The following is a 15357-nucleotide window of genomic DNA, read 5'->3' as shown; positions in this document are numbered from 1 at the left end:
TGTAAGTTTTAAGGGAAACGAAAACTTCAAAGAACAAGATAAAGATAAGAATTGATACATTTGCCTTACTTATTTACTCAATAAGCGTTTACTACATGGCTATCATTAGCATTCAAGAAGCTCATGGTGTGGAGAACAGCTTTTTCTGTCACAAGTCATACAGTCATGTGGAGATCAAAGTATATTTAGGCATTTTACAGAATACCAAGATCCAAGAAAAAGAGCTACACAGCAAAACAGGGACGTTTGGCCCTCAAAATAATCGTTAAATGGAAAAGTTTAAAGGAGATTCCTAAAATAGCATATTAGTTTGCTGTATCACCCTGGGACACACAATGACTTCCTAGAATAGTGTTTTTTTAAAGACCAGTGAAAACACACATGCAAAACCCTCATTATTCATTCTATTTAGTGTTGGCTAAATATGAATTACTGGGACATAAGCTAAATACTCTAAGAAAGGTTCCCAGTGTATGAAAGCAAAGTTCAAAATGAGAAGCACTGAAACCACAGAGACTATGAGTTGTCACAACTCAGAACTTCAGATATAAACCATCATTTACAACAACAAATTTTATGCAGAACAAGAAATCTGATAAAATCTAGTTGAAAAGGCAACTTTAAAAATTCAACTTCAATTATCCTGATCTCTTCAATTTACTTTGAAATGAATAAGAAAACAAGATGGATTGGTGCATCAATGGAGAGTTGGATAGATAGATAAATATGTGATGAAATAAGTACAGTAAAATGCTAAAGGTAGACTCCAGTAAGTATATGTAAAATTCTTTCAATCTAGCTGTAAGTTTGAAAATTTTTCAGAATAAAATGTTGAAAAATTTATACTTCAATAATATGAGAGTAGGGGCTGGCCCCATGGCCGAGTGGTTAAGTTCGCGCGCTCCGCTGCAGGCGGCCCAGTGTTTCGTTGGTTCGAATCCTGGGCGCAGACATGGCACCGCTCATCAGACCATGCTGAGGCAGCGTCCCACATGCCACAACTAGAAGGACTCACAACGAAGAATGTACAACTGTGTACTGGGGGGCTTTGGGAAGAAAAAGGAAAAAAATAAAAAATCTTTAAAAAAAATAATATGAGTATAATAACCTGTAAACTACAATTATGATGGACGCCAAACACCAAAGATACTACCACTTAAAGGAAATCAAGAATGCTACCTGTTTTTTGTATTGGCACCAAAAGAAAATAAAAAAATCAACTTGTCTTTTTGCAAATAGTTCATTTTAGGCAAACACTCTATGGCACAGTTTTTTTAAAAAACAAAAAACTTCAATACAATAATATGATGTCTGGAATTTGTTTCAAAATAATCCAGTGAGGGGGGACCTGGGTGGGTATATATGAAATTCAACTAACCATGAGATGGTAACTGTTGAAGCTTGGTGACAGGTATTTGGAAGGCTTCTATTTTCTTCTTTTTGAATATGCTTGTAATTTTCCAGACTGAGAAAGTTAAATATATAAAGAACATTATTTTAACACCTAGCTCAGTGTTCTATATCCTAGAATAAGCGGCCTATAAACAGTAGGTACTCAAATTTGTATAGATAAGCATTTATATAAGTAAGGAAATCTAGAATTTAAACTCACACACTTCTGATTCTATTCAGTTAAACATGCATTAATGCTTATTTGTGAATTCATGACATAAACACACACAAGTCATTCATTTCAAGCGTCCCCTGCCCTTACACCTCACTGGGTGTTCCTAGAGAAGATTCAACCACCATAGGTAACATTTACTGGGTTAAGCACTGTTCTAAGTGCTTAACACGCATTATCTCAGGTAATCCTCAGAACTACCCTATAAGATAGGTACTATTATTATCTCCATTGTACGGATGAGAAAACTGAGGCACAGGGAGGTTAGGTAACTTGCCCGAAGTCACCATGTAAATAAATTGTGGAGCCAGAATCTAAATGTAGTTGATAACTCCCAAATCATACCTTAGCCAGATCTGAATTACAAAGTACTTAAGAAGTAGAGGTTTGCTTTCATTTAATATAGCAAGTAAAAAATGGGGAGAGATTTTTAAAGTACTCAGGAAAAAAAGAAAAAAAATAAAGTACTCAGGAAAAAAAATTCTTAGCAATGTTTCAATTAGATGGGGGCTTTAAACAAGTGAGTCCAATGTCCTGAATTTACAGCAAATCAAACACAGCTATAATTAAACATATTCTACTTGATTACATAAAAATTCCACAAATACATATGACACTAGAAAGAAAACAGCTCTCTAGAGCCACAGGATAGTATGTACGTCACGACTGTATCCCCTAGTAAATAAACAGCCATTTAGTAAGTATTTGCTGAATAAGCTGAATGGTTAAAACAATCCTTATCTTATTTGTACAGTTGGATGTTTTTTACTTTGCAGATAAAATAAGCTGTTTCAACTATTTATAGTATTAAAGGTGTAACTAATCCTGGCTCCCCGTTAAACAATAATCTTGTAGAAAGATACTGATCCTTGTTTTTATGGACAATTAAGTTCTAAATCTTCTGGGTACCTCCATATTTCTTGATCTATTATTATACTGTGCATTTAGGAAAGTAGTAAGAGAGTTACCAGGACTTGACATGCGTTCCATAAATCTGATCCAAGATTCTGGACTTTCCCCACTCTGATCAAAGAATGTAATGGAAGGGTAACTGTTCTTTGGCCAACTTCTAACTTATTCCACATTTTTCACCATAATAAAATCACACAGGTAATAAAGAAATGGAATTCCAAGTTCTAATATAAGACATATGATGGAAAGGTCAAATAAGGAATATTTTTTCACAGCAGAAAGATTAGTTTAAATTACTCAAATTTTACAGAAGACTAGAATTGGTTTACTCCTCTCACTTTTTTTCTCCTATTCCAGACTTCCTCCTGCTATAGGTAGGCATCAAGACCTTTCTACCTAGCAAATGGAATTTATTCTGACCTCTAAAGGTCATACTGTTAAACTGGTTATGGAACATGAAAATCCAAAGTAGAAACTGTACATCAGAACAAAGAACACATACAAACTACTTTGAGATTAGAAAAGGAAACTTTTCTGATATGTCACTGACTAATTGCACACTCCTAGAAAGTTCCCTTAGCTTCTCTGAGTTATGTTGTAGTGATTTCAGTAAATAATCACCTATCTTAATTTAAATAGTAAGGAAACTCTGAAGCATATGAACAAAAACACAAGGAATCAAGAAGATTCTAAATAATCCAGTGTCACAACAATAGAATTGTAGCTAATTTACTTCCTTGAGACTGTAGCAATGACAGAAAAATGTAAAAATCACTTCTTTGTTTTCTTGAACAAGAGTTCTGACATGACTTAGAGAAAAACATTCTACATTCTTAATTGTTATAAAATACATACAAAAAATCCTAATGGACTATTAAAAGCATAGTACTGCACCAAGAACCCTGATCTGGGAGTCAAATAATCTTGGTTCTAGTCCTAATTACTAATTAGAGTTATGACCTTAAGCAAACTGCAACCTCAGTAGAGCTCAATTTCCTCACTTGGAAAATGAGAGAACTTTACTAGATGACTGTTAAGATACCTTCCAGCTATTAAATTTGCTTCTGAAAGGGATCATCAATCCAACTTTATATTTGACTTTCCAAGTGGTTAAGTTCACACACTCGCTTTGGCAGCCCGGGTTTCCCCATTTTGGATCCTGGGTGTGGACCTACACACTGCTCATCAAGCCACATTGTGGCAGCATCCCACATAACATAGAGGAACATTGGCACAGATGTTAGCTCAGCAACAATCTTCCTCAAGCAAAAGGAGGAAGATTGGCAACAGATGTCAGCTCAGGGCCAATCTTCCTCACACAAATAAAAAAAGAAAGAAAGAAAGAATTGAGACCTAGGGACACACAGGTAATAGAAGACCCAGAACTAAGTTACAGAAAGCATGGTCTTAGTCCAGTGCTTTTTCAATATTTCATTTTATTAAAAACACTACCCATAACCTGATAATACCTTGACTTACTTTATATCACCCAAAGTTTCAAAGTTATTTCATTCCTTCACCAACTATTTAAGTGTAAGTGTAAATCAAGCTAGCTATCATCGCTGAACGGGAGCTATGTCATATAATAAATCTACTTTGCCCATCATTCCACTGTTTATCATTGTTAACTAATTATCGAGACTCAATAATCCTCACAGAGATCTGGCCCAAGAGTAAAGACAGACTTCCTCCCCCTATCATGTTTCCTAATTTTTAGAAAAGCACATGCAACAAATAACAAAGATTTATTATCTATCGTTACACAAATAAATGTTGGTTTTAACAATAACTTTGATAAAACAAATTTATGAATAAAAGGAAATGTTTTGAACTCCTCACTCTTCTATAACTAGATCACAACTAGGCCACACTACTCAAAACTAAGGAAATATGAGGCATACCCTTGCTTCCTTAGAAGGACATCATTAAATATGTCTAGCGTCCACATGGAGGAAAAATCCTGTCCTCAGGTACTTTTCTTGAAAAACAGAGATACAGTAAATAAGAGGAAATAAATGTATCTACGCATATGGTCTTAGCCATTTCTTAGAAAGCAAAAGACTATCCATACCATTATAAGATTCAAAACCATGAAAATTTCACTTCTAAAATCATTATTACATAAAAACTTGCAGAGCTCTCTTTTAGAGAAAGGAATGGCAAATTCAAATACAACACCAGAAATAAAACAAAAGTTAGAAAAATCCACTTAAATTATTAAAGATAAAGCAAACAGGAGCCGGACCGGTGGTGCAGCAGTTAAGTTTGCACATTCCTCTTTGGGGGCCCGGGGTTCACGGGTTCAGATCCCGGCTGCAGACATGGCACCGCTTGTCAAGCCATGCTGTGGCAGGCGTCCCACTTTAAAGTAGAGGAAGAAGGGCACGGATGCGAGCTCAGGGCCAGTCTTCCTCAGCAAAAAGAGGACGATTGGCAGCAGATGTTAGCTCAGGGCTAATCTTCCTCAAAAAAAAAAAAGGTAAAACAGTATAAACAGTATATTCTTAGACATGACTATGAACATGTTAAAAGAACATTTCCAGTCACATAAAAATTACTTCTGATTTTCACAGAATGCTATTCCCCATCCCTGCCCACTATAATCTGTTATGTTGAAAGACCTAAGCCAAGCCAAGTTATATTTGTAAGTTTCAAGACCATAACAATTTAAATAAAAAGGAAAACAAGCCAAGAAAAATACCCCCAGAAATATGATGAAAAACTAACATCTATATATTCTATTAAGATATCAAATACATTTTAAAAAATTTTGTCAAGGACATCAAGGACAAAGAAGAGAACAATTCTCACAAAAGATGCAATTAGTAAAATGTGTTGAACTACCTTTAACCTCTTTATAGCAAGGTACCATTTTACACCCAAGAACTGAAAATATAATGCCCAATGAAGGTACAGTGAAATGGGTACTCTCATACATTATGCTAACAGTGTAAATAAATATAAACCCTTTAGAAAGCAATTGGTAAATTACAGAAGAATCATAAACGTCATAACCTTTGATTCACTAATCCCTCTCTTAGGAATATAAACTAAAGAAATAACCTTTTAAAACGCCTTATAAGAATGAATGAAGCCATTGTCACAGAGAATAATTGAGTAAATTACGCTATAGCTAAATGGATTAAAAACAACTGAAAGAAACAGAAATCAGAATAGAAATTAACAGAGGATAGACAGAGCAGGAACGGGGAATTACTGATTAATGGATACACAGGTTCTCTTTGGGATGATGAAAAAGTTCTGCAAATAGACTGTGGCGATGGTTACACAATACTATGAATATACTTAAAGACACTGAACTGTACACTTAAAAATGGTTAAAATGGTAAATTTTATGCTACGTATATTTTTACAATAAAAAAGATGAAAAAAATAACTATGTAAACTACATTTTTAAGTGAAAATACTGGTTCTCAAATTTAATCAAAACTATTTCTAACTATGTGAACGTTATACATGCACATGTCCAAGGAATTTTAAAGCACCACGGGAGCTGGAGCAAAACACTGCTGGAGGACAGCAGCTCTCTCTGGGGGCAATTTTGCCCCCAGGGTACATGTGACAATGTCTGGAGACTATTTTGGAGATCACAACAGCGGATGGGGTCATCACTGGCATATAGTGGGGAAGGGGCGAAGGATACTGCTAAACATCTTACGACGCACCCAAGGGTGCCCCCACGACAAACAATCATCTGGCCCAATACATCAACAGTGATCCTGCTGAGAAATCCTGCTTTAACAAGATTTGGAGAGTTCTTTTTTATTTAATGTGTCTATATTGTTTTTAACGACTGCAGGGTAAATAAAAATTCATTAAAGGCTCACAGCAGTCGGGGCTCTTTTTCTTTCCCCTACAAATCTCCCCCACAATCCGTATTTTTTATTCTAGAGAAAGGTCGGGAACCAAAGGTCAAAAATGGGAAAAGCAGGGGCCGGCCCGGTGGCGCAGCGGTTAAGTTTGCCCGTTCCGCTTCTCGGCGGTCCAGGGTTCGCTGGTTCGGATCCCAGGTGTGGACATGGCACCTGCTTGGCAGCCATGCTGTGGTAGGCGTCCCACGTATAAACTAGAGGAAGATGGGCACGGATGTCAGCTCAGAGCCAGGCTTCCTCAGCAAAAAGAGGAGGACTGGCAGTAGTTAGCTGAGGGCTAATCTTCCTCAAAAACAAAAAACAAAAAAAAATGGGAAAAGCAGCAAATTGTTACACATGGGTTATTTTTCTGCAAACTGTTCTTAAACAAATTACAAGAAATAGAACAAATCTGGAATTGGTAGGCTTTTAACACAATTTCCGTAGACCTATCCATATGTTGGCTTTGTATGATTTTCTATTATATTTTTTTCTATAATTTTTTTTAAGATTATCATAGATTACAACCTTGTGAGATTTCAGTTGTACATTATCGTTAGTAATGTTGTGGGTACACCACTTCACCCTGTGTGCCCTCCCCCCACCCCCCCTTTTCCCTGGTAACCACCGATCGGTTCTCCTTGTCTATATGTTAACTTCCACCTATAAGTGGGGTCATATAGAGTTCGTCTTTCTCTGTCTGGCTTATTTCACTTACTATAATACCCTCAAGGTCCATCCATGTTGATGCGAATGGAACAATTTGGTCCTTTTTTATGGCTGAGTAGTATTCCATTGTGTATATATACCATATCTTCTTTGTCCAGTCGTCAGTTTCTGGGCATTTAGGTTGGTTCCACGTCTTGGCTATTGTAAATAATGCTGCGATGAACATAGGGGTGCATGGGTTCTTGGGATTGCTGATCCAAAACCAAAAGTGACAAATGTTGGAGAGGTTGTGGAGAAAAGGGAACCCTCATACACTGTTGGTGGGAATGCAAACTAGTGCAGCCACTATGGATAACAGTATGGAGATTTCTCAAAAAGTTAAAAATAGAAATACCCTATGACCCAGCTATCCCACTACTGGGTATCTATCCTAACCACCTGAAATCAGCAATCCCAAGAATCCCATGCACCCCTATTTTCTATTATATTTTATGACTCCACATTCTCATTTGTTTCATCATAGCAATTTATTTTCAAATTTGAGACCTATTACTCTTTTACATCATCGTTTCTCCACGATAAAATAACTTAAAAATGTTGTTCTTCAAACGCATCTTTGTAAATGCCAGTAAGCGTTAAATAAATGAAATCAATCACCACATTTTTTTAAAAGTCATAGTAATAAATTAATGCTAAAACTAGTAAGTGAATGTTTATTAAGGAATAAGACATTTACACAGTCTCAGTATCTCCCCACAAATTATTTAGCGGTTAAAAATGGGGAATAATTAACTTTACATAGAAAAATCTGGTGGATACCACTTTAACCAAGCGATCGAAATTATCATCACCAGTCTTGGGATCAATTGACATCATGTGTCTCCTATCAAGATGCACTAAAAAGAACACAGTATCACTTCTGTTGTATTTCTAGCAAAAGTGCATAACCTTAAGCTAATCATAAGGAGGCATCACACAGACCCAAACTGAGAGACCTTATAAAAACATAACTGGCCTGTGCTCCTCAAAAATATCGAACTTAAGAAAGACAATGAGAGGCAGAAGAACTGTTCCAAATTAAAAGACATCAGGGCAAGTGGAAACTCTGAATATGGATTTTGGATTAGATAAGAGTATTATACATATTTAAAATTTTTGATTTGTTATTTGCATAAAAGAATATTCTTGTCCTTCCGAAACACTGAAGAATTCAGGGGAAAGGGAGCATGATGTCTGCAACTCACTCTCAAATGGTTCACAAAAAAAATGAATATAACAAGAGAAAATGCAACTAATTAAGTAGTTGGGACAAAATGTTCACAATGGAACTCTAGATAAAGGGTAAACAGGAGTTCTTTGTACTAGTCTTGTAATGCTTAAGTGTGAAATAATATCACAATAAAAGTCACCAGAAAATATGTAGCATTTTAACTCTTCTTCAAGTATTTTCCTTTTCTCAGAGCACAGAACTATTATAGGAGTACAGTTTCAGTTAATCCGACTACCGGTCCAATCCAAGAAAGCAGATAACAGTTTACAATATATCACTCTAATAACTTGCTTGAAAAAACACAACTTTGCACATTTGCCAACTTTACTCCTGCTTTAAATACCAAGAATCATCATCAGTGTTGATAATATACAAGAATTTTCACAAATATAGGATGAAAAAAGTCTACACACAAGGTGATGTGATTTGAGAGCAACTTCTGACATGTAGTTTTAGTTTTACATAAATCTCCATCCCTTCCTATTTTCCTACTTTATAGGCTAGAGTTATCTTCTTGAGTTTAATATTAACCATCTGCTTTTTATCATTTCACTATATTACTGTTCCTTTAAAAAACTTGATCATATTACTCTAAAGACTTTTAAAGTATTTGTTAGTTTCCTATAATGAAAAGGCAAAAAATGAAACAGCATAAAAAGCCTTTTCAAATCTGACCCTGTTACACACAAAATTGGGGTTCTCTTGCCTGATGCACATACAGAGCCAATCATTACAGTTTCAGCTTTTGATAAAAGAACACAGCGTTACTGCAAGATCGACCTGCAAAGAGACAGAACGCATAAGCTCTCAGATCTGTCTCCCCGATCCAGGCCTTAGGGTAAAATGTATGGGACAGAGGGCAGGGTGGCCTCAAGTATGGAGACAGAGGATTGGAGGTGAGGATAAGTGAGATAACTGATGATTTGTGCAAGCGTATTCAAGCTTCACGGCTCTTCATAGGACACGTGTTCTCAAACGGTTGTGGGAGTATGATCTGAGGGTGGAGTTTTCAGCCCTTGAAGTCAAAAGGTCACTTTTAGAGCATTTGCGGAGGCTTAGTTGATGGGCTGGTGGTCCCAACCGGCCTGAACTGGACAAGGGGGAACTCTCAGTTCCTGAAACACAACTCTTAATTACTCTGTTGATAAGATGGGGTCAGGTGAACCAGTCCGAGTAGGCCCATGGTTACAACTCCAACTACCTTCCTTTTTTTCAACTCTACCTCACCTGTCCTCTCCAATCACACTCAATGCCTCACTGTTCTCAAGGCAGACAAAGGCCCTTCTACCAAGCCTCTAGACATGCCCTTTTCACCACCTAGAATATCTACCCTCCTAACCAACACCAACACCTTGCTTTATGACCCAACTCAAAATTGTCATCTCTCTCTTTGGAAAATACTTGCCATCAACTCTTCAAGGCAAATTTGTTGTTCTTCCACATTTCCTGGTTCATATCTTTGTAACTGTACTTAGCCACATCACAGCGTACAGTAGTCTCCCTTTACCCACAAGGGATACATTCCAAGACCCCCCGTGGGTGCCTGAAACTGCACATAGCACCAAACTCTATCTATACTACGTTTTCCCATACATACAGACCTACGATAAAGTTCAATTTACAAGTTAGGCACAGTAAGAGGTTAACAACAATAATAAAGTAGAACAATTATAACAACATACTGTAATAAAAATTACCACAGATCTTAGCAACCTCAGCATATGTTTTTGTCCTTTCCTTATTAAGTTGAGAACTTTCACCTTTTCACTTAAAGAAAACACTTGACAGCTTCTCTTTGGCATATCCAAGTTGCCAGTATCACTAATCTTGCACTTTGGGGCCATTATTAAGTAAAATAAGGGTTACTTGTACACAAGCACTGTGATACCACAACAGGTGATCTGATAACCAAAATGGCAACTAAGTGACTAACGAGCAGGTAGTGTATACTGTGTGGATATGCTGGACAAAGGGATGATTCACATCCTGGCAGGACAGAGCAGGACAGCATGAGATTTCATCACACTACTCATAATGGTGCATGACTCAAAACTTACGAATTGTTTTATTTCTGGAATTTTCTGTTTAATATTTTCAGACCATGGTTGATCACATGAAACTGAAACCACAGAAAGCAACACTGTGAATAACAGGAGACTACTGCATTTCAACTATTTATTCCTCTACTTAGCTCAGTATTATCTGTGAATCCTTATCATCTAAAATAATGGTTCTCAAACTGGAGGACTATGCCACCCTCATACATGACCCTACCACCCACAGGGACCATCTAACAATGTCTCTAAACACCTTCAGTTGTCACAACTGGGGGGAGGGGCACTACTGGTATCTACTGGGTAGAGGCCAGGAACACAATCCATACACAGGACAGCCTCCCACAACAAAGAATTATCTGGACCACAATGTCTAGAAAGCCAAGGTTAAGAAACCTTGATCCAAAACAATGCTTGGCACACGTTAAGCCTTTAAAGTGTTTATCAAAATAGAATAAAACATTTGTCAAGGAACTTAGAAACATAAAAAGGGATACATAATATGGAACAGTACAGGCTCAAGATACCCAATACAGTACAAAGAACAGTGTGGGCATTAATGCCCTAGCAGATACCAAGACTTCATAAAAAGTAATAGTTAAGAAAACGTGGCACTGGCATAGGGATTAAAACAAACACACCAGGAATGACATCATACACAAGAGTGGAGCAGGCAACTCCAAAACTCCATCCCTCCACTAAGGCAACAATTATGCTGGTAAAAATCATCAGAATCAACTTTTTTGAAACTCTACAAGCTAATCAAAAACTTACAATCGCCAGGAGAACATATAACAGAAAGAGGTGCTAAACTCTGGTATGAGAGCACTGTGGTGTTTTAACTTATGCACCTACCATACCCCACCCCCCATCTACGTGGCAGCCATGAAGACAGTGGCCCACATACCTAGTGCAACCTGCAGACGCCAAAGAGGGAAATATCAACCTTATCATTAAAGAACTGTGGTTTTGACTTGTTTGGTCGTTATCTGACAGATTAGGGCAGGGGTTCGCCTTTGTTCACTCACCTCAGAACTTTCTCAGGAGAAGTTCCTGAGACAAGTGGGGTTTGTCTAAAGCATTTAAAGGCAAATATACCACTTACAGCCATGTGGGGCAAGGGATAACAACTAGGCCAGGCACTAAACAGACATAAAAGAATGGGAAGAAAGAAGCTGAAGGAAGAGAACATGAAGGAATAAGGGCTCCAAAAAGCTCCTGCACATACCAGGAAATTTGGAAGGCCACACATACGCCCAAGGCTGGAGACACGCTCAGAAAAGACATGACAAGGCTACAAGCATTCACCTCTAGCTGACCTCTAGCCTCCACACAATCAAGAAGTAAGGGCTAGGAAAGAGTCTTAAATGAACTGGCTAAGCACTGCAAAGTGCCCCAACACTGAGCCAATCTGCAAAGAGTGGGAGAGTTGTTTGGGTTTTTGTTTTTGCTTCTAGGCATTTAAGGAAAGTTCTGTTAAACCACTAACAGACCAGTAAGCTACCAGAACAAACTCTTCAGTGTCCACGCAAGACAAAAAAATAGTCTGTCTAGAAATAAGAAAGTTCACCAAGCAAAAACGACAACCCACAACAAGCAGCAGCAACAAACTCTGGGGAGGGAGAAGGATGTTTTCCAGTTACCACGTTACAATATTCAAAATGTCCATTTTCAATAAAAAGTTACAAGCATACAAAGAAACAAGAAAGTATGGCCCATTCACAGGAAAAGAAATTAACAGAACTGTCCCTAAGGAAGCCCAGATGTTGGAATTAGTAGGCAAGGGCTTTAAATCAACTGTCTGAAATACACTCAAAGAGCTAAAGGAAACCATGAACAAAGAACTAAAGGAAACAAGGATATCTTACCAAGGTAAGAAAATCCAGAAAAATAAATTACATAAAGAAACCAAATAAAATTTGAGAGCTGAAAAGTGCAATAACAGAAGTGAAAACTTCACGGGGCTGGCCCAGTGGCAAAGTGGTTAAGTTCTCACACTCCGCTTCGGTAGCCCGAGGTTCACAGGTTCAGATCTCAGGCACAGACCTACACACCACTCATCAAGCCATGCTGTGGCAGCATCCCACATACAAAATAGAGGAAGACTGGCACAGATGTTAGCTCCAATCTTCCTCACCAAAAAAAAATTCACTATAGAGGTTCAACAGAAGACTTGAAGAGGGAAAAGAAATAAGCAGTAAACTTGAAGATAGCCCATTGAGGTTACCCAGTATGAGGAACAGAAAGAAGAATGAAGAAAAATGAACAGACCATCAGAGACACCATCAAGTATACCAACACACGCATAATAAGAGCCACAGAAAGAATAGAGAAAAAGGAGCACAAAAAATGTTTTAAGAAACAATAGCCAGAAACTCCCTAAATTTCATGAAATACATGCATCTACACATCCAAGCAGCTCAATGAACTCCAAGTAGGATAAACAGAGATCCACACTGAGACAAAATATAAATAAACTGTCAAAAGCCAAAGAAAATAGCAAAATCAACAAGAGAAGTGACAACTACAAGGGATCCTCATTAAGATTAACAGTTGAACACCACGGAGACTAGAGAACAGTGAAAAACACATAAAGTGCTGGGGAAAAAGTCCTAACAACCAAGAATTCTATATCCAGTAAACGTATCATTGAAAAATGAAGAAGAAATGTGCCAAAAAACAAAACCTGTGGGAATTTGTTGCTAGTATACATGCCCTACAAGAAATGCTAAAGGCTGTCCATCAGGCTGAAATCAAAGGACACCACAGTGTAACACAGACCTATACTGTAAAATAAAGAACAATGGTAAAACTAACTACATAGGTAAATACCAAAACTAATATATATATTTTTTGGCTTATAACTATTCAAACTCTTTCCTTGAGTTGCTAATCAAAAACACCCCCAAAAGAGAAAAACCCAGGATCAGATGCCTCACTGGTAAATTCCACCTTACAATTAATGAAGAATTATCACCAATCCCTCTCAAACTCTTCAAAAAAATAGAAGTGGAGGGAATACTTCCTAACTCATTCTATGAGGCTGGTAGTACCCTGATACCACAGTCAGACATAAACAGCACAACAAAATGAAATTACAGACCAATGTTCCTTATGAATACTGATGCAAAAATCCTAACCAAAATACTACCAAACAGAACTCAATAACACATTAAAAGAATTATACACCATGGCCAAGTGGGATTTATCCAAGGAATACGAAGTGTGACACAAAAATAAATTGATGTAACAGACCACATAAACAAAGGGCAGAAAAATCACATAGCCATCTAAATTGAAAGAGGAAAAGCAGTTGACAAAATTCAACACATTTTCACGATAAAAACACTCAGAGAACTAGGAAGACAAAGGAATTTCCTCAACTTGATAAAGAGAATTTTGAAAAACCCAAAGGTAACATCATACTTAATAGTGAAAGACTAAAAGCCTTCCACATAAGATCAGGAACAAGACAAGGATGTATTTTTGCCACTTCTATTCAACAGCAATAGGAAAGGAAAAATAAATAAAAGGTATCCAAATAGGAAAGGAGGAAGTAATTCATAGAGGACGTGATCTTATATAGAGAAAACCCTAAAGAATCGACAGAAAAGCTACTAGAGCTAATAAATGAATTCAGCAAAGTTTCAGGATATAAGATCAACACACAAAAGTCAAAGTTATAGTCCTATACACTAGCAATGAACAATCCAAAAAGGAAACTGAGAAAACACTTCCATTTACAGTAACATTAAAAAGAATGAAATATGGGACGTCAGCAACATGGCGGTGTGAGCTCACCCAGGACTTTCTCCCCTCCAAAGTACAACCAAAAAGAGCCACTGCTTTCCAACCAAAAAAACAATCCTAATAACAGAAATCATCAGAGACTGACAGCAGCCAAACGATGGAAGGCGGAGAGGCTGCAGCCGGCCTTGGAGGGGCTGGAAGAGGATAGGAGAGAACTTCGCTCACTCCCCTAGAGACTGGGATCACTGCCGCAGGTGAGGGAAGAAACGGGGGAGGGGCCGCACGTTAGGGGATCATGCAGGACTCCCACCGCCCATGCAGCGAAACCCTCTAACAGGGGAAACATTTCGCGTACGGGAGCCCCAGCAAGCCAGGGCCCCAGGAGACCAGAAAGTGAGAGCAGACCCAATCCAGGTCAGCGTGAATGAAAGTGCCCCTCCTCCCCCAACCCACGTTGGGCGCTGCCATCTTGGCTGAAGGCGCAGGCTCAGAAAAGAAGCCTCTCGACCCCCATCTAGTGGCGACAGGCTGTAATTGCAGCTGAATAATAGTACCGTGCAAAAACCGCTCCTCTACTATCCAGCAGTTTATAAAAGCTCCAGTCCAAAAGGAAAACAATAAAAATACAGAAGTAGGTCCTGAGAGCCTGGAAGTGGGTAAACTAAGTGAAGAGGAGTTCAAAATAGCTATCCTCAAAATAGTCAATGAGGTAAAGGGAAATATAGAGAAACAAGTCAACGAGTTCTGGAGTTACTTGACAAAAGAGATCGAAATTATAAAGAAGAATCAACTAGAAATACTAGAGATGAAAAATACAACAGATCAGATAAAACAGAATACGGATTCCCTGATGCCCGTGTAGACACCACAGAGGAGCAAATTAGCATAATCGAAGTTAGACAGGCTGAATGGCTCCAGAGGAAGAAAGAGAACTAAGAATTAAAAAAACTGAAGAAAATCTCAGAGAAATAGCTGACTCAATGAGAAAGTGCAACTTAAGAATCATCGGGATTCTTGAGGGCGTGGAAAAGAAAATGGAGCAGAAAGTGCGCTCAACAAAATAATAGAAGAGAACTTCCCCAATCTATGAATTGAGAGAGAAATGTGTGTGGAGGAAGCTTTCAGATCTCCTAGATTAGTCAATGTAAAATGACCTACTGCAAGGCACACAGTAGTAAAGACGGCAAAAATGAAGGGAAAGAAAGA

The 15357-nt window shown here is 37.9% G+C and overlaps 2 long non-coding RNA genes across 2 annotated transcripts in view; both read right to left on the bottom strand.

Moving 5' to 3' along the window:
• LOC102150966 (translation initiation factor IF-2) overlaps positions 1–15357 on the bottom strand; it is a 96704-nt gene that overhangs the window by 48830 nt on the left and 32517 nt on the right. The window lies entirely within an intron of this gene.
• Positions 1430–5268, bottom strand: LOC138923059 (uncharacterized). Its single transcript, XR_011436189.1, has 2 exons — positions 4438–5268; positions 1430–1465 (listed from the first exon to the last, which is right to left on the bottom strand). It is a non-coding gene; the product is annotated as an uncharacterized lncRNA (long non-coding RNA).

This window comes from Equus caballus, unplaced genomic scaffold, assembly GCF_041296265.1.
Source record: "Equus caballus isolate H_3958 breed thoroughbred unplaced genomic scaffold, TB-T2T haplotype2-0000440, whole genome shotgun sequence".
In the NCBI taxonomy this organism is placed as follows: Eukaryota; Metazoa; Chordata; class Mammalia; order Perissodactyla; family Equidae; genus Equus; species Equus caballus.
Note: the sequence above shows the minus strand (reverse complement) of the source record. Positions and strands in the feature narration are given on the sequence as shown.